Source organism: Vulpes lagopus, chromosome 7 (assembly GCF_018345385.1).
Source record: "Vulpes lagopus strain Blue_001 chromosome 7, ASM1834538v1, whole genome shotgun sequence".
NCBI lineage: Eukaryota > Metazoa > Chordata > Mammalia > Carnivora > Canidae > Vulpes > Vulpes lagopus.
Genome location: NC_054830.1, coordinates 113,336,566 through 113,359,004, shown reverse-complemented (window position 1 = coordinate 113,359,004; position 22,439 = coordinate 113,336,566). Strand labels below are relative to the sequence as shown.

The 22,439-nt window shown below is 37.7% G+C and overlaps 1 pseudogene; it reads left to right on the top strand.

Annotated features, from left to right (window-relative positions):
- The first annotated feature begins 6,592 nt into the window (after positions 1 to 6,592).
- On the top strand, positions 6,593 to 21,864 carry LOC121495244 (annotated as a pseudogene).
- Positions 21,865 to 22,439: the final 575 nt, after the last annotated feature.

Genomic DNA, 22,439 nt, shown 5'->3' with positions numbered 1-22,439 from the left:
CTTACATTATATACTTTCTTTTATCTGGCTTCTTTCATTCAGCATAATTAAGATTCATACAAGTTGTTACATGCAGTTGTCTCTTTGAGCCGATTGTATAGATATATCACAATCTATTTATTCATCTACCTATTAAGAAATATTTTAGTTACATTGTGTTTGGAGCTAATGACTAATACAGCTGCTATAATATTCAGCCACAAATCTTTCTGTGTACACATTTCATTGCCCTTGGAAAATAACTGGGAATGGAATAACTGGGTCCTATGGTAGTTGTATGTTTAACTTCTTAAGAAACTGCCAAAACTGGCTCTAAATTGGTCATGCCATTTTACATTCCAACCAGAAGGCATGAGTGCCATTTTTTCCACATCTTGTCAAAACGTGGAATGGTCAGACTTTTTAATTTTAGGCATTTTAATAGACTTTTAATGGTGTCACACTGTGGAGTTATTTTGCATTTCTTTAATGACACTGAGATTATTTACTGGTAATTGGTAGTTTAGCTCTCTTCTTTGAATTTCCCAAATATTTTGCTCATTTAAAAATGGATTTCAAGGGACTCCTGGGTGGCTTGAGCATCTGCCTTTGGCTCAGGGCATGATCCCAGTCCAGGATCCAGTTCCTGTGGGGAGCCTGCTTCTCCCTCTGTCTATATCTCTGCTTTTCTCTGTGTCTCTCATGAATAAATAAATTTTAAAAATCTTTAAAAAATGGATTTCAAATTTTAAAATTGTTTTTTTAATGGATTTTCTCCTTACTGAGTTTTGTGAGCTCTTTGTTGTACGTAGAATCTTTTATCAAATACATGACTAAAAATACTTTCTTTTTAATTTCTGCCTTGTATTTTCATTCCTTTATAAAGCAAGTATTTTTAATTTTGAGGTCTCATTTATCATTTCTTTTATGGACCTTGTTTTTGGTGTCACCATTAATAAATCTTTGCCAGACCAAGGCACAAATATTCTCAGCTGTTTTCTTTTAGGTTTTGCATTTAGATCTATGATCCACTTTGAGTAGATTTTGTATATTGTAGAAGATACAGATTGAAGTTAATTGCATATAGATGGCCAGTAGATCCAGTACCATATGTTACAAGGCTATCCTTTCTCTAGTGAATTTCATTTTTTAAGAAAATCACTTGCCCATATATTTGTGGGTCTATTTCTGGAAACTTAATTTAGATCCATTGATATTTTCTGTCTTCACACAGATAGCATACTATCTAGATTACCAGAGTTTTATAGTATATATTAAAATCAAATAAAGATAGTTCTTCCCAATATTTTTTAACTGTTTTGAGTAATTGTAGGGTCTTCGAATTTCTAGATGAATTTTAGAATCAACTTGTCAACTCTATAAAAAGTCTTGCTAATGTTTTTCTTGGGATCACCTTAAACTGGATAAATTTGGAAAGAATTTATGGTTAGCAGTATTGAGTCTTCAGAACTCAGAATATGGTATCTCAGTGTTTTGTAACTATTAATGTAAAGATTTTAAACATCTTTCGTCAGGTTTATTCCACAGTGTTTCATACTCTTGATGTATTATAAATAATGCTTTCATTTCAATTTCTTTTATTATTAAAATATATAAATAGAATTGCTTTTTTAAATATGGAGTTTATATCCCGTAACATTTCCCAAGTCACTCATTAGTTCCAGTAGCTGTAGGTGTGTGTGTGTGTGTGTGTGTGTGCCTCAATTCTAATGGATTTTCTACTTAGGAATCCTGTTGTCTGTGGCAATTCAGAGGTTGAATGTGGCATTCTTGAAATACTGGATGTCTTTAACATGCAGACCTGAAATAGAATCAGATAGAGTAGTGCAATTAAGGGCAAGTATTTCCATTAACCTAGAAATGGTGTGCAGAAGGTGATATGGTAGGAAGAAAGGCAAGTTAGAACCAGTTTTCAAACCAGTCTAAGAAGGAAATATCACAAATATTCCTCTAAAAAAAGGAAAAATGTCAAGCATTATAATATTTTAGGCAGTTCAAGTCTATGATTTGTTGAATATTGTTTTGGGCTATTGGAAATGACTGTGGTGGATTAAGTGATTTCTAAAATGAGTAAACAGGAGAAAAAATGGTTATTACTCATGGTCCTACTGACAGGCATGGAAATATTTCATTCCTTTTTAAACTGCAAACTTCTTTGACACTGATGATCTATCACAGGTGTACTGTGCAAATGAAGTGACATATAAATAAATAAACCATTGCTCATCTGTCCTAGTCACTTTTACTAACCTGAAGTTCTAGACAAATAGTGATTGATGGGTATTGCTTTTGACTTTGCCATGTCTCTGTTAAGAAATATCATGGGCTTGTGCATTATCTTTTTCACACTGCAGTTTGGTCTCTGTCCTCTGTCGCCCCCATGTTATTAGTCTTTACATATATGGATATATAAACTTACTGGCACAAAAAAGGCATTTTGAACTTATTAATTATGACACTAGAACACAGATTCTCCTCTGTGCCAGTTTGGTATATGTAATATATGTATGTTTGCATGTAAGACATTATTGTTTTTATTACTGTCACAGAAGAAAAAAGCTTGGTTTTTTTACTCGTTGGTCTAAAGGATTTCTGATCTTTTCTCCTTAGGAAAAACTTTCTCTGTTTTGCATTTCAGGAGTAGGTCAGAAATATAAAGTACTTTAGAGAAGTGATTCTTTGGGTGAGAGCCAGGTGAGAGTTTATATTCTCATTGTCCTTCAAACAAGGGATTGTATCTGCAGTATCTGCTTGTAGAGGTCAAACTATTATCATGCTATGAAAATTGTCTTTGGCTTTTATGCAGTTGTTAGAATGGCTTTGTTTTTAAATACAAACAGCTCTTTTCTTTGTATTCATGAGCACCCAGCTATGTAATCACATTTCTTCCCTCTAGGCACTGCTGCTCCTGCTGCTGTTGGCCAACTTTTATTGGAATATATGCCAAATATTATGAAAATGGTTTTACATATAGTATCTGTATTCCTTATTTATTATGGTGTAATAAGTTATACTACATTTTAGTAGCTTAAAACAATGAAATTTATTGTGTCTTAAAATTTCTGAGGGTCAAGGATCTGGGAGCCATTTAGCTGACTGATTCTGGCTCAGGATCTCTCTTGTATTTGGAATAAAACTCTCAGCATTGCAGTCATTTGAAGGATGGAGGATCTGCTTCCAAGTTCACTCATACAGCTGAGTATCTGATTTAATACTCCAATAAATTTATTAGGTATGTAATCTTAATGTTCTCATATTACAGATGTGGAAACAAGCCTAATGAGGAACTCAACTCTAATCTGAAGCCATTGTGTTTGATTTTATCAACTATGGCTAAGTCTCCTAGTGAATGGAAATAATTTTGAGGTGTTTACAGTGATTACTTCTGTTAAAGAAAATGAAATCTACATTTACTTTAAAGGGGAACCCAGCTCCTTCACTCATCTGGAAAAAAATTGAATGTTCTGGTTTTTTGTTTTCGTTTTTTAAAAGATTTTATTCATTCATTTGAGACAGAGAGAGAGAGAAAGAGAGAGAGTGTGCGCACAGCAGGGGAAAAGGCAGAGGGAAAGGAAGAAGCAGACTCCCTGCTGAGCCAAGAACCCAATGTGGGGTTCCATCCCAGGACTCAGAGATCATTACCTGAGCCAAAAATAGACACTTAACCATCTGAGCCACCCACTCACCCCAATACTGTTGTTATTTCACATTTATTCATATTCTCCTGAATCCATACATGAGATGTTCTGGATCAAAGATAGATTTCTTATTAGGTACTTCATTGTAAATAAGTAAGTTATTCTCCCTATGCCCTATTCGCTACCCCTAGAGTGACAAAATAAGAGCCAAGTCAGTTGTCTTACCTGACTGGCCAGATTCATCCATAGGCAAAAGGAAGGAGAAAATTACTTTTCTCTGCTTATAAAGTGGTAGGAGACACATGACTATTCATGTCCTGAAAGGGTCTCCTTCCTGCTCCAGTCCTTTGGTATGTAAATGAAACCTTTGGAGAAGCCAGAGACTATCTCCAGAGACTGCCTAATTCCTTCTTGAAATGAAAACACAGAAAGATAGCAGTTCCAGGCTTTATGGAACATTGAAATGTTGACAGGAAACTATTCGAAGTTGTAGCCATCAGACCTCTTGCCAAGATAAGAGTTTTATTATCCTTTTGAATCAGAGCAATTTACTAGACAAATGGCTACAGATATAATTCTCATGGTATATGAAGAGTCTCAGGGGAGCTAGAGCTTTTTACTGGAATGCTGAGAAAGTAAAGGCAATTTTATTTCTCTACAGGGACCTACTAAGAGGCTGTGAAGCCTCTTTTCTGCACAACTTCCTTTTTCCTCTTGTGTCTTTTTAATGAAAGCTCTTTCTACAAGGACTTAGATTTGTACTTACCTATCACTTTACATGTGAGAATTATTGGAGTTATGTCTGTGTTAGGTGCATCATTTATCATCAAAACACTCCACAAAAGTTTTGTATCTTAGTCAAGTATTTGTGTTATTAATTAATCAAGATGGTTAATAATGACATCTCTAAAGTCACTTCCAGATCTAGGACTTTCTGTATTAATCTCATTTTGTAAACAATGGCAATAATAATAGCAAAAATTTATTTACCACTTACTATGTCAGGCATTGTTCTAGGTATGTTACACAAATTAATTTAATGTTCATAATCGCACAATAACCTATGTAATGGCTCATTATTATCCCTAGAATGGGTAAGCTAAAATACAGAAGGTTTATATATCTTGTTCTAAGTGAAGCATTGGGAAGTTGCAAAACTGAGATTTAAACCCAGGCGCTTCAGCTCCATGTTGCAAGCTCTTAACTATTACATGAATTCTCTACAGTTTGTTATTTCACAAACTTATTTTGCACCTTCTATAAGCCAAGCAGTGTTTTACGCACTACAGATACATTACTGAACAAAATATTGAAAGCCCTTATGTTCATAGAGCTTATTTCCGGGTTAACACTGGGGTTGTCAGGTAAGGAGATAAAACTAAGCCAGTAAACATATGTATGATATAATAGACTGGCAAGTGTTATGAGGGAAAAAATAAGCAGAATAGGGAAATAGAGTCTAAAAGAGGCTACTATTTTAGAGTTGAGAGGGAAGATATTATTTTTGATACATGAGTTGCCATTCAAACTGTGGATAATATGATGAATTTAGTCCATCAAGAACATTTTTTAAACAAAATGTAGAATAGAATAAATTCAACTTGAAAACAAGATGTCAGAGTTCATTGCAGAAAGTAAACATAGTTTTTCATAAGGTATTTCCTTCACTGTGAATACATGTTTATGTGTACTGAATCATAAAGTCATTCATATTTCTTTCTATGTGTCATTTTTAAAAGGTGATTATTTTGTTCTTCTTGTTGTTGTTTGACACTCTGGGGAACCAGCCAGGTGGCCACTAAGGCAGGTGATCAAGGACTAGGAGAAAGTGGATGGAAATGAAATCAGAGCTGGGAATGTACCAGGACACCTACAGAGCTCTATGAGCCATGGTAAAATTTTTGGTTTATTATAAGTGAAATGGGAAGCCATTTGAGAGTTTTGAGCAGAGTAAACATAATCTGATTTACATTCTAGAAGGGTCATTTCGGCTGCTATATCAAAATAGATTGTATGGGAGCAAGGACTGAAATTAAAATGGAACATAGTTTTGGATCAATAAGAGTAGAAATTGGATAGAGAATTTCTGAATCTTGGAATCATAGCAGTAGAATTTTAGACTAAGAGTAGCCTAAAGATTATTTATGTAGTCTCCAATTCTCCTATCCAAATGCTTTTTCTGCAAACAACTCTATTTCTATACCACTCTAAAAGATGAAAGTGTTCTGTTTCATCTACTGAAAATGTAACCCAAAGTAGTGTAATGAAGTAGTATGCGTTGAAGATTGGAATCATAAGGGTAAAGGAAGTAAAATTTTGAAAATTGTTAATGTACTTTTTCTATTGTCTTTATGAGCACATGACCATATGAAGCATCCATTCATCAGAATGGAGATGAGCATCTATTAGAAAGGAATACAAAGTGAAAGACCAAGGTATTATTCAGCTTCCAACACTCAGCAACAGAATTTTGCAAGTAAGCTAGTTTATTGTAAAAGTATTGTTCAGAATTCCTTAATATTTTTATTTGTTGTTTCAGAAGAAGATATGGTAGGCAAGCAAGGCAGAGTAAATAGCGAAAGACCACTCTTTTGGTTTTGGCAAAGGAAGAGAAAGGGAAAGAGAGGAGTGAGAAACATGGACTTATACCTCACATTCCCACATGCCACACACACACAGCTCACACCACACGTATGCACATACCACACACATATCCCATACAATTTCACATCACATACAGTCTTTAAAGACCCTACACACAAAAGGTCCTATCACAGGCTGCTGCTGTTGCAACCTGGGTTACAGCCACATCAACTTAGCAGATCAGCAAGGTCAGACAGAGGGAACTATTACACTTGTTTCCAATGTGACATAGAAGCAGCTATGTATGAAGCAGCATAGAAGTATGGCTGGAACACTTATATCAGAGTGGTGGTATCCTGGAGCAGGATGCAATGAGGGTGATACGACAGACCACATTAGGGCTTGGAAGCCCCAGCCAGACTTTAGAAGAGTCTGTGGCTCCATTGGAAACTGAGACTGAGGCTGGCAGGTAATGACTACCAGGCCCTGACCAAACCAGAGAGCCCAGCTTGGGCTTGATTGATGATTGTTCACCAGGGCAAGTACATCCAGGTGAACCCTCATCCAGAAAACCAGAGAATACTGAGGATCTCATAAGCAGAACTCTTCTCTACCTCTCTGAAGCCATCTTATAGTTTAAGTGGAGAGTCTTCTCAGAGAATCCAAGAATTTAATCTAAAAGAGTCTAAACATTACTATGTAGAGTGTCTTTTTAATTAATAGGTTAGACTAAGCTTGGACTAGTTATAGATTGGGGTTTGTCCTCATTAACAGGAAGGTAGTAACTTGGGGATAAAGAACCAGAATGTTTTCTGGCAAAATAAATAAAGTAAATTTTCTCTGCATATGCAAGGTGCAGTGTAAGCTAGATATTATAAAAGCACTACACAATTTGTTACCATTTACCAACTATTTACTATATGCATGCCTAGCCTAACTGACTCCAAAGTTTGTAACCTTAAATACCGCTCCCCATTGTCTTTTTAACAACAAAAGTACAGAAGAAAGATGCCATTATAAGCCAAGAGCCATAGAGATGCCTCTACTGGATTCAAGGGAATACTTTGAGTTCTATAGATCAATAGGCTTAGGCACGGAGACAAGTGGCAGGGCAGTAAGTACATCTTCAGACCCAGATATTTGGAAAGGTATCAAATATGAATCTGAAGAAGAGTTATTAGGAGCCTTCCACATGCCAGCCTCTGGGGATGCCAAGATAAAGTAGCCTGGAGATCTGGAGGAATGAGTACCCTGGGGCGGAATGGGGGCGGGCATCACAGTGGTGAGAGATCCACATCTTCACAGAAGTACATGGTAGAAAGTTATACTGCTTCTGCCACTAGCAGTTCCCCCAAACAGTTTTCTGGCACCATCATTTAAAATGGGCCTTTCAATCATGCAGAAAATGGAGCCATCCTGAAAACTCTGATTATTTGTATCTTTAGGAAAGCACATGTGAGCACATCATCCATGAATTGAGAATTGCTACTTGCCCCTCCATCTCCCTTACATAGCTCCCTGACTGCTAATTAAAATTATTACTTGATAAGTTTTATTCCACAAGTAGAGTTATAAGACCTAATATGTAAACTCTAGAATAATTTAATATAATATATAAAATAGGAAAAATCACACTGAAATATTATCACTAATAGTAAATAAAGAAACATAAATGGGTCTATGTGATACTATCTCTGCTTCATGTTAGAGTGAGGAAATTAAAATGATAATAGGAGTCTGACAGAGAAAAGGAGGAGGCTGTTTTCAAGAAAACAAATATTTTTAATTAAAAAAAAAAAAAAGAAAGAAAACAAATAGTCCAGGCAGCCCAAGTGGCTCAGCGGTTTAGCGCCACCTTCAGCCCAGGGCCTGATCCTGGAGACCCGGGATCAAGTCCCACGTTGGGTTCCCTCTGTGGAGCCTGCTTCTCCCTTGGCCTGTGTCTCTGCCTTTCTCTCTCACACTCTCTCTCTCTCTCTCTCAATCTCTATCTCTGTATCTCATGAATAAACAAATAAAATCTTTAAAAAAAAGAAAACAAACATTCCAACTTTATTGTCTTTTCCAAGGCTATTCCCAGTTTATCTTCAGTTGATACAAGTCAGAAAAAAAGTTGCCACAGTCACATATTCAGACAACTCTGTTTCATTTGATTTCTTGGGTTTTGTGTGTTAACAATGACTTTCATCAAAGGAAACTTCAGTGTCCTTATTCCTTAAATTATTGCTGTATTCAAAAGTAATCCTTTAACTTCCTCTATATTTTTCCTACAACATTTTTTAATACTAAATTTCTTGTCAAATTTTGGAGAGTTGTGTAAAGCATCATCTCAAATCCAAAGTGTTTATTTTTTTATTTAAATTAAATCCAAAGCATTTAAATCTGTAACAAAATCAGATACCCAGCATTTCTCCATAAATATGAAAGAATGTATATGGACCCAGGGATCATGGAAGAAATGCCCATGGGATTCAACTCAAGACTTCTTACTAGAGAAAAAGAATTACTGAAAAATCACTTGGAGAATGTACATCTTTCCAGGTTAACTGGGATACATTCACAGACTGGGAAGGAAGCATGGAATTTTTCTTTGAATATCGTGACTTCCCATCTGTAACTAGATTCATGTGGAGTGGCATGTTTTCTCTAGGACTGGGCTTCTCTGTTACTCTGCCAGCTTCTCCTGTTCACCTGGAATTACATCTAGAAAAACAGGGAGAATAAGTTTGTCCTTGGTAAGAAAAATACTATAGTTACAAACCAGTGACTTTTAAACAAGGATTTTTTAATTAAGTCACACCCAACATGGAGCTTGAATTCACGACCTTGAGATCAAGCATTGCATGCTAAAACAACTGAGCCAGCCAGGTGCCCCTGAACAAGGATCTTTAGTAAATAAAAATTTCACACTAATCACACTATTTCTGTATTAGTGGGTGATGGGCTATGTTATATTAATTATATTTTGTTTCCTTCCATTTCCTATAAAATGTCATATTTTATGCTTTGTAATTTCCAAATTTTCTATTTAAAACATCTGATTATAATCAGAAAAAATTATAACGTGGAAAAACAGAGAAAAAAATGTGGTTATATGTCTGTAAGAATCCTAAAGCAGTAACATCACTCAAACTAATTCTTTTTTTTTTTAATATTTTATTTATTTATTCATGAGAGACACAGAGAGAAGGCGGACACAGGCAGAGGGAGAAGCAGGCTCCCCAGAGGGATGGGAGACTAGATCCCAGGACCCCAGGATCATGCCCTGAGTCAAAGGCAGATGCTCAACCACTGAGCCATCTAGGTACCCTCAAACTAATTCTTTTTTTTAAATAAATTTATTTTTTATTGGTGTTCAATTTACAGACATACAGAATAACACCCAGTGCTCATCCTGTCAAGTGCCCCCCTCAGTGCCCGTCACCCATTCACCCCCACCCCCCGCCCTCCTCCCCTTCCACCACCCCTAGTTCGTTTCCCAGAGTTAGGAGTCTTTATGTTCTGTCTCCCTTTCTGATATTTCCCACACATTTCTTCTCCTTTCCCTTATATTCCCTTTCACTATTATTTATATTCCCCAAATGAATGAGAACATACAATGTTTGTCCTTCTCCGATTGACTTACTTCACTGAGCATAATACCCTCCAGTTCCATCCACGTTGAAGCAAATGGTGGGTAATTGTTGTTTCTAACGGCTGAGTAATATTCCATTGTATACATAAACCACATCTTCTTTATCCATTCATCTTTCAATGGGCACCAAGGCTCCTTCCACAATTTGGCTATTGTGGACATTGCTGCTAGAAACATCGGGTGCAGGTGTCCCGACGTTTCATTGCATCTGAATCTTTGGGGTAAATCCCCAACAGTGCAATTGCTGGGTCGTAGGGCAGGTCTATTTTTAACTCTTTGAGGAACCTCCACACAGTTTTCCAGAGTGGCCGCACCAGTTCACATTCCCACCAACAGTGTAAGAGGGTTCCCTTTTCTCCGCATCCTCTCCAACATTTGTGGTTTCCTGCCTTGTTAATTTTCCCCATTCTCACTGGTGTGAGGTGGTGTCTCATTGTGGTTTTGATTTGTATTTCCCTGATAGCAAGTGATGCAGAGCATTTTCTCATGTGCTTGTTGGCCATGTCTATGTCTTCCTCTGTGAGATTTCTCTTCATGTCTTTTGCCCATTTCATGATTGGATTGTTTGTTTCTTTGGTGTTGAGTTTAATAAGTTCTTTATAGATCGTGGAAACTAGCCCTTTATCTGATATGTCATTTGCAAATATCTTCTCCCATTCTGCAGGTTGTCTTTGAGTTTTGTTGACTGTATCCTTTGCTGTGCAAAAGCTTCTTATCTTGATGAAGTCCCAATAGTTCATTTTTGCTTTTGTTTCTTTTGCCTTCGTGGATGTATCTTGCAAGAAGTTACTGTGGCCAAGTTCAAAGAGGGTGTTGCCTGTGTTCTCCTCTAGGATTTTGATGGAATCTTGTCTCACATTTAGATCTCTCATCCATTTTGAGTTTATCTTTGTGTATAGTGCAAGAGAGTGGTCCAGTTTCATTCTTCTGCATGTGGATGTCCAATTTTCCCAGCACCATTTATTGAGGAGACTGTCTTTCTTCCAATGGATAGTCTTTCCTCCTTTATCGATATTAGTTGACCATAAAGTTCAGGGTCCACTTCTGGGTTCTCTATTCTGTTCCACTGATCTATGTGTCTGTTTTTGTGCCAGTACCATACTGTCTTGATGACCACAGTGTTGTAGTACAACCTGAAATCTGGCATTGTGATGCCCCCAGCTCTGGTTTTCTTTTTTAAAATTCCCCTGGCTACTCGGGGTCTTTTCTGATTCCACACAAATCTTAAAATAATTTGTTCTAACCCTCTGAAGAAAGTCCATGGTATTTTGATAGGGATTGCATTAAACGTGTAAATTGCCCTGGGTAACATTGACATTTTCACAATATTAATTCTGCCAATCCATGAGCATGGAATATTTTTCCATCTCTTTGTGTCTTCCTCAATTTCTTTCAGAAGTGTTCTATAGTTTTTAGGGTATAGATCCTTTACCTCTTGGTAGGTTTTTTTTTTTTTTTTTGGTTAGGTTTATTCCGAGGTATCTTATGCTTTTGGGTGCAATTGTAAATGGGATTGACTCCTTAATTTCTCTTTCTTCAGTCTCATTGTTAGTGTACAGAAATGCCACTGATTTCTGGGCATTGATTTTGTATCCTGCCATGCTACCAAATTGCTGTATGAGTTCTAGCAATCTTGGGGTGGAGTCTTTTGGGTTTTCTATGTAGGGTATCATGTCATCGGCGAAGAGGGAGAGTTTGACTTCTTCTTTGCCAATTTGAATGCCTTTAATGTCTTTTTGTCGTCTGATTGCTGAGGCGAGGACTTCCAGTACTATGTTGAATAGCAGTGGTGAGAGTGGACATCCCTGTCTTGTTCCTGATCTTAGGGGAAAGGCTCCCAGTGCTTCCCCATTGAGAATGATATTTGCTGTGGGCTTTTCGTAGATGGCTTTTAAAATGTAGAGGAATGTTCCCTCTATCCCAACACTCTGAAGAGTTTTGATCAGGAATGGATGCTGTATTTTGTCAAATGCTTTCTCTGCATCTAATGAGAGGATCATATGGTTCTTGGTTTTTCTCTTGCTGATACGATGAATCACACTGATTGTTTTACGAGTGTTGAACCAGCCTGTCCTGGGGATAAATCCTACTTGGTCATAGTGAATAATTTTCTTAATGTATTGTTGGATCCTATTGGCTAGTATCTTGTTGAGAATTTTTGCATCCATGTTCATCAGGGATATTGGTCTGTAATTCTCCTTTTTGGTGGGGTCTTTGTCTGGTTTTGGAATTAAGGTGATGCTGGCCTCATAGAACGAATTTGGAAGTACTCCATCTCTTTCTATCTTTCCAAACAGCTTTAGTAGAATAGGTATTGTTTCTTCTTTAAACGTTTGATAGAATTCCCCTGGGAAGCCATCTGGCCCTGGACTCTTGTGTCTTGGGAGGTTTTTGATGACTGCTTCAATTTCCTCCCTGGTTATTGGCCTGTTCAGGTTTTCTATTTCTTCCTGTTCCAGTTTTGGTAGTTTGTGGCTTTCCAGGAATGCGTCCATTTCTTCTAGATTGCCTAATTTATATTTCCCCCTTAGGACTGCTTTTGCTGCATCCCAAAGATTTTGAACGGTTGTATCTTGTCTCTTGCTGCGTTATCTTTGGAATTTGCAAGTTTAACTATTAAATGTTGAGGTGTTGAATGGTTTTTATTGATTTTAGAGGGGGATCTCTCTATTTCCTGGATCTGTTAGCCTGTTTCCCTTCCCAGATTAGGAGAGTTTTCAGCTAGGATTTGTTCAAATACATATTCTGGCCCTCTGGCCCTTTCGGCGCCCTTGGGAACCCCAATTAAACGTAGGTTTTTCTTCCTCAGGCTGTTGTTGATTTCCCTTAATCTGTCTTCACGGTCTTTTCATTGTGTGTCTCTTTTTTCCTCAGTTTCCCTCTTTGCCATCAACTTGTCTTCTGTGTCACTCACTCATTCTTCCACCTCGTTAACCCTCGTGGTTAGGACTTCTAGCTTGGATTGCATCTCATTCGATTGATTTTTAATTTCTGCCTGATTGGATCTAAAGTCTGCAGTCATGAAGTCTCTTGAGTTCTTTATGCTTTTTTCTAGAGCCACCAGTAGCTGTATAATAGTGCTTCTGAATTGGCTTTCTGACACTGAATCGTAATCCAGATTTTGTAACTCTGTGGAGAGAGGACTGTTTCTGATTCTTTCTTTTGAGGTGAGGCTTTCCTTCTAGTCATTTTGCTCAGTGCAGAGTGGCCAAAAGCAAGTTGTATTGGGAAAAGGAGAAAAAGAGAGGAGAGAAAGAAGGAAAGAAAAGAGAAAAAGAAAAAAGGAAGAAAAAAAGAAAAAAAGAGAAGAAAAAGAGAAAGAAAAAGAAAGAAAGGAAAAAAGGGTGTGGGGAAGCAAACAAATCAAAAGCAAACAAACAGCCAAACAAACAAAAAAAAAACACGGGGGAGTATCTTCTGATTCTGTACATGTAAATCCCTTGACTTTCCCTGGAACTTGTCCGTCTCGCTGGTCTTCTGGGGGAGGGGCCTGCTGTGCTGATTTTCAGGTGTTAGCACTTGGGGACCTGCTCTGCCCCCCTGCCTGGTGCAGGGCTCAGTGGGCGTTGTTTACCCCGTGAGGCCCCGGGAGGAACAACCCCAGTGGATTCAGTTCCCACAGTAGCTCCGGGGCTCTCCGTCTGCAGGGCCTGGGGGCTCCCGGGCGGGGCCGCTGATCTGCTCAGTTCCAGGCAGGAGCGTCCTTGCTGTCCTGGGCCCTCCCGGCCTCTGCCTGTCCCGGGGTAGGCGGGATCCTGGGCTGTGTCCCGGCGCCCTGTGCTCCGGAGCCTGCGCTGTTGGATTCACTCCCGCCCCGCAGCCCCCTCCGCGGAGCCGCCCCCGAGCCCCTCCGAGCTGCTCCGGGTCCCGCCGTGCGCGCTGCAGCCCTTAGGGAGCTCGGCGCACTCTCCCGGGGCGCAGGTGCCTGTTAGTGTCCCCAGGAGCCCGAGGGCATCCCCGCCCTCCTGGGTCCTGCTCTAACTCCCTGCGGGCCCCTTTCCACCCGGGAAGGTTGGTGTAGCTCCTGCTCCTCCGGGACGGGGCTCTCCTGTCCTGGGGACACTCGCCCCGGCCTCAGCCCGGCTCCTCGCGGGGCCCCTCCCCCTTGGAGGCCTTTTGTGTCTTTATTTCTTTTTCCCCGTCTTCCTACCTTGATAGAAGCGCGAACTCTTCTCACTGTAGCATTCCAGCTGTTCTCTCTTTAAATCTCAGGCCGAATTCGTAGATTTTCAGGATGGTTTGAAGGTTATCTAGGTAATTTGGTGGGGACAGGTGATTTGGGGACCCTCCTCTTCTGCCGTCTTGCCCCTCCTCTACCCCGCAAACTAATTCTTAAGGAATAAAGTCATAATACATATCTGGCCTTATAATGGCTCTTCTTGCTTTCTGAAGACTCCTTACTGAACTCCAAAAGACAAAGAGGAGATTTTAAAAGTCGAAAAGTAGTTTTCTAACTTTTAAATAACCAAACTTTATTTTCCACCCAACAAATTCAAAATGATACACCTGTGACCTGGTAATAAACTAAGGGAACTATGAGTGAACCCTGCAGGCAGACCTGAATTTGCTCTTTGAAAATGTATGTGCATATGTTACTGTTTCCCAGGGTCCTTACCTATGAATATGAAAATGCTGACTTGGCATTCTTTGTAAAACATTTCCTGTGTGACCAGAGTGAAACAATCTGACCTGTGCTATCATGTTTACAATAATATTTAACAAATAGCCAACAGATCATACATTGTAAATGAAATCATGACTGGTAATGCCTAGATGGTTTTGAATGTGACAATTTTTCAAAATCTTGGAGGCCTCCTGTACTTGGCTTATACTAGATTGTGTTTCTTTTTCTAAAATTTGCTTGGCTTATCAGTATTTAAAATTTAAGATCAATTTCACTTTCTATGGTAAAAAGAAACCTATTAACTCCCCCTATTTAAAAGTTTAGTGTATTAATATAAAATAAAGTTCTTACAATAAAGTTACCTTATTATTCACAAGGTTATTGAAATTTCAAAATGGTGTGTAATTTTTTTAAATTAAGACATAATGCACAGGTTAAATAGTCTAAAACATTAATTAAAGCCTCATATTTTAAACTTGAAAGCAGTTGTCAACCATTTTTCACCTTCCAAGTGTAACTAAAGTCATATTTTGGCATAATTTTGAAAAAGGAATATCTTACATTAGAATTCTTCCACATCCAGTCCATAGAATAGTTTCTTTTCAGTGAAATCCAGAACATTGATGAAATTTAGAATTTTAAGTACTTTAAAGATTCTATTTGTGATGGAAGAAATTTAAATCCACTTAATGTAAAAAATGAAGTTTTTAATGCTTCAACACTAGAAGTTTAAGGAAATGCTTTGTAATTTTTAGAAATCTTACTTGAATATATTTAAAACACAGGAAAAAAAATCTGGAATTGGTACATTGTATCTTTTTCCCTTTCTAAAAAATCAACCAGTTGGCTTTTTTTTTTTTAATTACAACTAGCTCTAAAGCATCATAGCTTTTTTTCTCTTTAAATTTATGTATAAATTTTAGGGAGGTTTAATAAAGTTAATAAATAGTACACTTGTTTCTTGGTTGTTATGAACTGTCCAAAACAATGTTAAATGTCAATAGGAAAATAGTTTTTTTTTTAATTTTTTTATTGGATTTCAATTTGGCAACATATAGCATAACACCCAGTGCTCATCCTGACAAGTGAGGAAAATAGTTTTTTAAGTCTTCCAGAATATCTTGATGGTTAAAGGATGCATTTAGCACAATGGTGGATGCTTGAGAAGCCAAATGTCAAACTGCTGATGTGACTTGAAATCTACATTGCCGTATAAAAAAGATAGAAATGGATTTTCCACTCCTGCGGTAGCCACCTCATTCCTCCAAATTAAAAAAGTGTTCTTGAGGGATCCCTGGGTGGCGCAGCGGTTTGGCGCCTGCCTTTGGCCCAGGGCGCAATCCTGGAGACCCGGGATCAAATCCCACATCAGGCTCCCGGTGCATGGGGCCTGCTTCTCCCTCCGCCTGTGTCTCTGCCTCTCTCTCTCTCTCTGTGACTATCATAAATAAATAAAAATTTAAAAAAATAAATAAATAAATAAAATAAAAAAGTGTTCTTGAGAATGGAAAATATCTTGCTATATGATTAGCGCAGAAGATCATTTATTTTAAATATTACCTGAATCTGGAGTGTTTCAGGATAGGGCAAAAGATACAATTTTTGAAGGAAATAATCACAGTGTTGATTTAGATCTGTATTCATTTGTGAAACCATTCAGAATGTTTCTGGTCATACCTTTGACTGACAATGATTGTCACACTTGGTTTAATAAAAATTGAAGGACTAGCTGATGAAGTCCTCAGAATTTGCAGTTGATTTATTCTGCAAATGCATAATGCTGCATAAGTCGGGAATTCTTAAGGGTTTACATGATTACCTGCCTGACTTCCATAAAATTAAGCATAAGCATATGTTCTAAAACTTTGATAGGCTCCTTTAAAATATTTCCCCTTTATCTGTAAAACAACAAGAATGGTATAATAATATTAACCTCGTAGAGTGAAGATTAAATGATACAATGAATGCCTGGCATAAAGAATCAGCTATTACCTGAATTTTTTTTCTTCTCCCCATAGGATTATCTGAGCACGTGCAGTCAGATACTACTATATGTTATGCCTAACATAATATACTGAGTAACAGGCATTTGATTACTATCTTGTATCAATAATATGAGGAGATAGAATGGAGAAAATAAACTATGACAAAGCAGTGTATTTTCACTGTTAGCTATTAGTAGAATTTAATAAACATTCTTTGGTTTAATTAATAGGAATCTTTAAAAGAGTAAACTGAGCTAGAGATTTTATCCATTTCCTACAAATCTGTAATAGTAATAATTTATAAGATTAACCTAATGTTTCCCAAGTTTCTAATATCCTAAGTGAATATATACTTTCCTACCTTATGTTTATAAATCCTAGATTTGTTTCTCAGGGATAAAAATGCTCCTATAGAATAGATGGCATAGCTCCTTGGATTTATGGACCGTAAATTCTACAACAAATTATTGCACAGGTACGCATAACTGTAAAAAGTAATCCTGATTTATTTAGGGGCAGTTTGTCCTGGTGTACATCTCCCTACATACAGCTGAAAAATTTGCTGCTTTCTAACCTAGACATCATTTTTCACACTTGGTTGTTAAGGCTTCTCAAAGCTTGTGCTTTTTAAGAAGAAACAAAACAAAACAAAGCCCAGGAGAGCATTTTTTCCTTGGTTGATTCTTCCAATATATTTATAAGCCTTGGGATTTCTAATGGATCTGTTTCAAGCTCTGGACATCCCCTCTAATGAAATATATTGATCCTCTTTACATTCTTCACAAGGCTAATTTACTACTAAGTGGAAATATGCATGTAAAAATACAGCAAGAGAGTGGAAAAAAAAGGGAAAAGTATTTTTCCTTTCTATTTTTATTTTCTGTTTTAGTTTCTGTACTTATTTTATAAATACAGTAGTTCTCTATAAATCATTCTCTATAAATCATTCACAACCCTATATAAATGTGTTATTCATACTGAGCTCAATAAATTTGACACCCTGGTATATTTTTCTTCCTGTGATTTAATCTTTAAGCCTCCATTTTACTTAGAATATTTTCCATAAAAAAAAATAATATTTTCCATAATCTCTACTTTAACCCTGCTACAGAGCATTTTCTGGTCTTAAATTATCACTCGGAAAACCATTGGCATCTAGCTACACATCCAAGGCTATCCCTCAATACCCGTGCAAATCCTTTTTTTTTGCGTAGCTCTCTACAAATCTTTCTTCAACCCAGTCTTCAACTTCCCATCTTCCCAAGTCTTCCTCTGTCATCTTGCAACTGAGCATGCATCTGCAGGATTTCTGTACTATCTCAACTTCCCCTGGTGAAACATTGGTTTTCTTGCACTAACTGTAACCAGAGTGTTTCCTGAGGATATGACTTCCTTTTCACCTCTCTTAAGTGGGGATTCCTTTCCCTCATATCTTAGGATTTTAAGGGCATGAGGTTTGTGTAGTTGTACACTTTAGTTCTGCTTGCCACATTCAAGCTTTTTCTCCTCCTACATGCTTAAAAAACATCATTCAGTTGAGTTTATTGCAAAAGTCTATGCCACCAATTAATACTACTTACTGTTGTTCACTGCTGACTTCTAGTTCACTATCTTCAATCAGTGATGGCTTTGGTATCTGGCTTATTCTTTCCTTTATCTTGTAACTTTTTGCCTCTGATTGAACCCAACAATCTTTTCTCTCCATTCCTGTATCTTATTAATGACTAATGTAAAGAAAATTACAGAAAACTGTTAACTGGTTTCAGCACAGATTTTTGAACACCAATGATCACTCAACACTAATAATCAATCCCATCATATTTTCTCTGCTCAAACGTTTAAGGCTCCCTCTTCCCTCAATCTAGCTAATAACTTCATTTTAGTAATCTAAAGTTAAATAGAAAATATCAAAGGAAAACTCCCTCATCTTCTGGCCAACAGATTTATTATCATCCTTTCTGCATCTGTACCCACATTCTCTGCTTTTCACTTGTTAACCACAACACATGTAGTTTGAAACTCTTCCTTCTAGTCTCTTAAGAATCTGTTTTCCACAGTTGTCCCTTATGCATAATAAATTTCTCCATTTCATTATGGAATTCTGAGAATATAGTTCTAGTGTATTTCTTCTAGCTGTGGCTTGTTTTTTCTGCCTCTTTTTATTTAAAAATTTTTTTTTTAATTTATTTATTCATGAGAGACACAGAGAAAGGCAGAGACACAGGCAGAGGGAGAAGCAGGCTCCATGCAGGGAGCCTGATGTGGGACTCTATCCCAGGACTCAGGGATCATGCCCTGAGCTAAAGGCAGACGCTCAACCGCTGAGCCATCCAGGCATCCTTCTGCCTCTTTTTAATAAAGAGTCTATGATCTCTTTCTTAAAAGAGAGTCTATGGTCATTTTCTCCAAATATTCCCCTTAATTTTGTCTGAAGCCATCCCAACTGGATTTTCACTTCATTCATTCCAGCCTAACATATGATCTGTGCTGGAAAAATGTTTCATGTGTACTTGAGAAAAATGTGTATTCTGCTGTTAGATAGAGTGTTTTGTGTGTGTCTGTTAGGTCTAATTGTTTTGTAGTGTTATTCAAGGTCTTATTTCCTTATTAACCCTTTGTCTGGTTGCTCTATTCATTACCAAAAGTGGGGGATTGAAGTGTCCTATTTTTCTAAAGATATCTATTTCTGCTTTCAGTTTTTTCAATGTGTGCTTCATATATCTAGGAAATTTGATGTTTGATATATATGTATTTTTAATTATTACAACTTTGTAAATTGACCCTTTTATCAGTATATAATGTTGTTTCTCTCTTATAATAGTTCTTTTCTTAAAGATTATTTTATCTGGGCTGCCCGGGTGGCTCAGTGGTTTAGTGCCACCTTTAGCCCAGGGTGTAATCCTGGAAACCCAGGATCGAGTCCCATGTCGGGCTCCCTGCATGAAGACTGCTTCTCCCTCTGCCTGTGTCTCTGCCTCTCTCTCTCTCTCTCTCTCTCTCTCTCGTCTCTCATGAATAAATAAATAAAATCTTTTAAAAAAAGATTATTTTATCTGAGATTAGTATAGACACCTTTGCTCTCTTTTGGCTATTTGCATGAAATATCTTTTTCCATTCTTTCACTTTCAACCTAGTATGTCCTAAATCTAAAATGAGTGTCTTTTAGGCAGCAGACACAAGTTAGAAACAGATCCTGTTTTGTTTTATTTTTAATTCAGTTAACCAATCTGTATCTTTTAAATTACAGAGTTTAAGTCCATTTATATTTAAAGCAGTTACTGGTAAGGAATAGCTTACTATTACCATTATTATTTATTTTCTCTATGCCCTTTTTTGGAAGGGGGGCTTCATTTACTCCATTTTTGTCTTTCTTTGCATTTAATTGATCTTTCATAGTGACACATTTGGATTCCATATTATTTCCTTTTGTATACATTTTGTAGACATTTTCTTTGTTTTTTTACCATGAGGATCACATATAATATGCTAAGGTTAAGGAGTCCCTTTTAAACTGATACAAACCTAATTCAACCATATATAAAAACTATACTCCTTTACAGCTCTGCCCCCCTCTCAAAATTGCAATGATACTGCTTTTTATATTTTTGCATGCATTTATTTTTATTGGGGAGCTTTATATTTTTCTGACTTTTATTTACTCTTTAGCATCATTTTGCTTCAATATAGAGGACTCTTTATTATTTTTATAGGACAAGACCACTGGTAATGAACTCCTTCAGCTTCTGTTTAAGAGGGGCAGAGAGAGAGGGAGAGAGAGAGAATCTCTTTTTGTGGGGTGGGGAGAATCTGAAGTGGGCTCAACACTGGGCTTAATCTCATGACCCTGAGATCATGACCTATACTGGAATCAATAGTCAACTGAGCACCTCGCTGTGCAGAAACTTTTTAATTTGATGTAGTAGTACCTATTTATTTTTCTTTTGTTGTCTTTGCTTCTGGTGTCAAATTTAAAATTGTTTATTTTAAAATTTACAAATATGTTTTCTTTTATAAATAATCTAACTTCTGGAAATAGAATAATTTAACTTTTAAAAATAGCTTTATTGAGGGACACCTGGGTGGCTCAGTGGTTGAGCGTCTGCCTTCCGCTCAATACATGATCCCATGGTCCTAGGATTGAGTCCCTCATCAGGCTCCCCACAGAGAGCCTACTTCTCCCTCTGCCTATGTCTTTGCCTCTCTCTCTCTGTGTCTCTCAGGAATAAATAAATAAAATCTTTTAAAAAATAGCTTTATTGGGGGTGGTAATTTGTGCGGAGGCCACTACGCTCCCCAGCGACCTCCCAGTGACTCACCATCCGGAGCAGTACCTTGGCGAAGATCACGGAGATGGAAGCAAGATGGCTCCGACTCAAAAAACAAGGCCACAGCACACTACCTAGGGCTGCTTACGGCTCGCCTTGCTAAACTTTGTAGAGAATTCATTACCCCAAAAGGTGGTGGTGGTGGTGGGGCAGGAAAAAGTTTTGATGTGGCCAAGACAGGTGTTGTTCAAATTGGGTTTATGGGTTTTCCATCAGTGAGGAAGTCAACACTGCTTAGTAACCTGGCAGATGTATATTCTGAGATGGCAGCCTATGAGTTCACTACTCTGACCACTGTGCCTGGTGTCATCAGATACAAAGATGCCAAGATCCAGCTCCTGGATCTTCCAGGTATCATTCAGGGTGCCAAGGATGGGAAAGATAGAGGCCATCAAGTCATTACAGTGGCCCAAACATGTAACTTGATCCTGATTGTTCTGGATGTCCTGAAACCCTTGGGACATAAAAAGATAATTGAAAATGAGCTGGAAGGCTTTGGCATTCGTTTGAACAGCAAACCCCCCAACATTGGCTTTAAGAAGAAGGATAAAGGAGGCATTAATCTCACGGCCACTTGCCCTCAGAGTGAGCTGGATGCTGAGACTATGAAGATTTTTTGTATTCTGGCTGAATACAAAATTCACAATGTTTATGTGACTCTGCGTGATGCCACAGCAGACGGCCTCATCGATATGGTGGAAGGAAACAGAGTTTATATCCCTTGTATCTATATGTTGAATAAGATTGATCAGATCTCCATTGAAGAATTGGATATCATCTATAAGGTGCCTCACTGTGTACCCATTTCTGCCCATCACCACTGGAATTTTGATGACCTATTGGAAAAAATCTAATACGATCTGAAACTAGTGAGGATTTACACCAAACCCAAAGGCCAGTTGCCCAATTATCCACTACTACAGTGGAGGATTTCTGCATGAAAATTCACAAAAATCTTATCAAAGAATTTAAATACGCTCTGGTCTGGGGTCTGTCTGTGAAACATAATCCTCAAAAAGTGGGTAAAGACCATACGCTGGAGGACAAGGATGTAATTTAGATTGTGAAGAAGTGAAACCTTCCCTTCTGCCCACCTGCTGGGCCAACCATAGCAGCTTTTCCCGTGACCAAGCACACTATCCCAAAACCCTTCCGGCTTTGGTAGCCAGTGGATCAGGATTCAGGAGAGGGAGATGGAGGCCGTCAAACTTGTCTTACCTTGGTGTCACCTTATAAATTCAACTGCATAAAGGACCTGGTAGGCCAGCCAGCTATGGGGGCGGGGGGGGAGGGAAGCTTTATTGAGATATAATTTACATACCATAAAATTAATCATTTTAAGCATCTAATTCAATGTACATTCATAGGGTTGTACAATTATCATAAGTCTAATCATAAAATGTCTTCATCTCCTGCCAAAGAAACCATTGGCTATTATTCCTTATTTTCCCCCACCCACCTCTAAGCAATCACTAATCAACTTTTTGTCTATATTGGTTTACCTATGCTAGACATTTCACAACAGTGGAATCTTACAGTTTATGGTCTTATGGTCTTTTTAATCATACATGAGTTGTTGGCCACTAGGCATTTTTCTACTTTTTTTGGCTATTATGAATAACACTATGAGTGTTCAGGTACAAGTTTTTG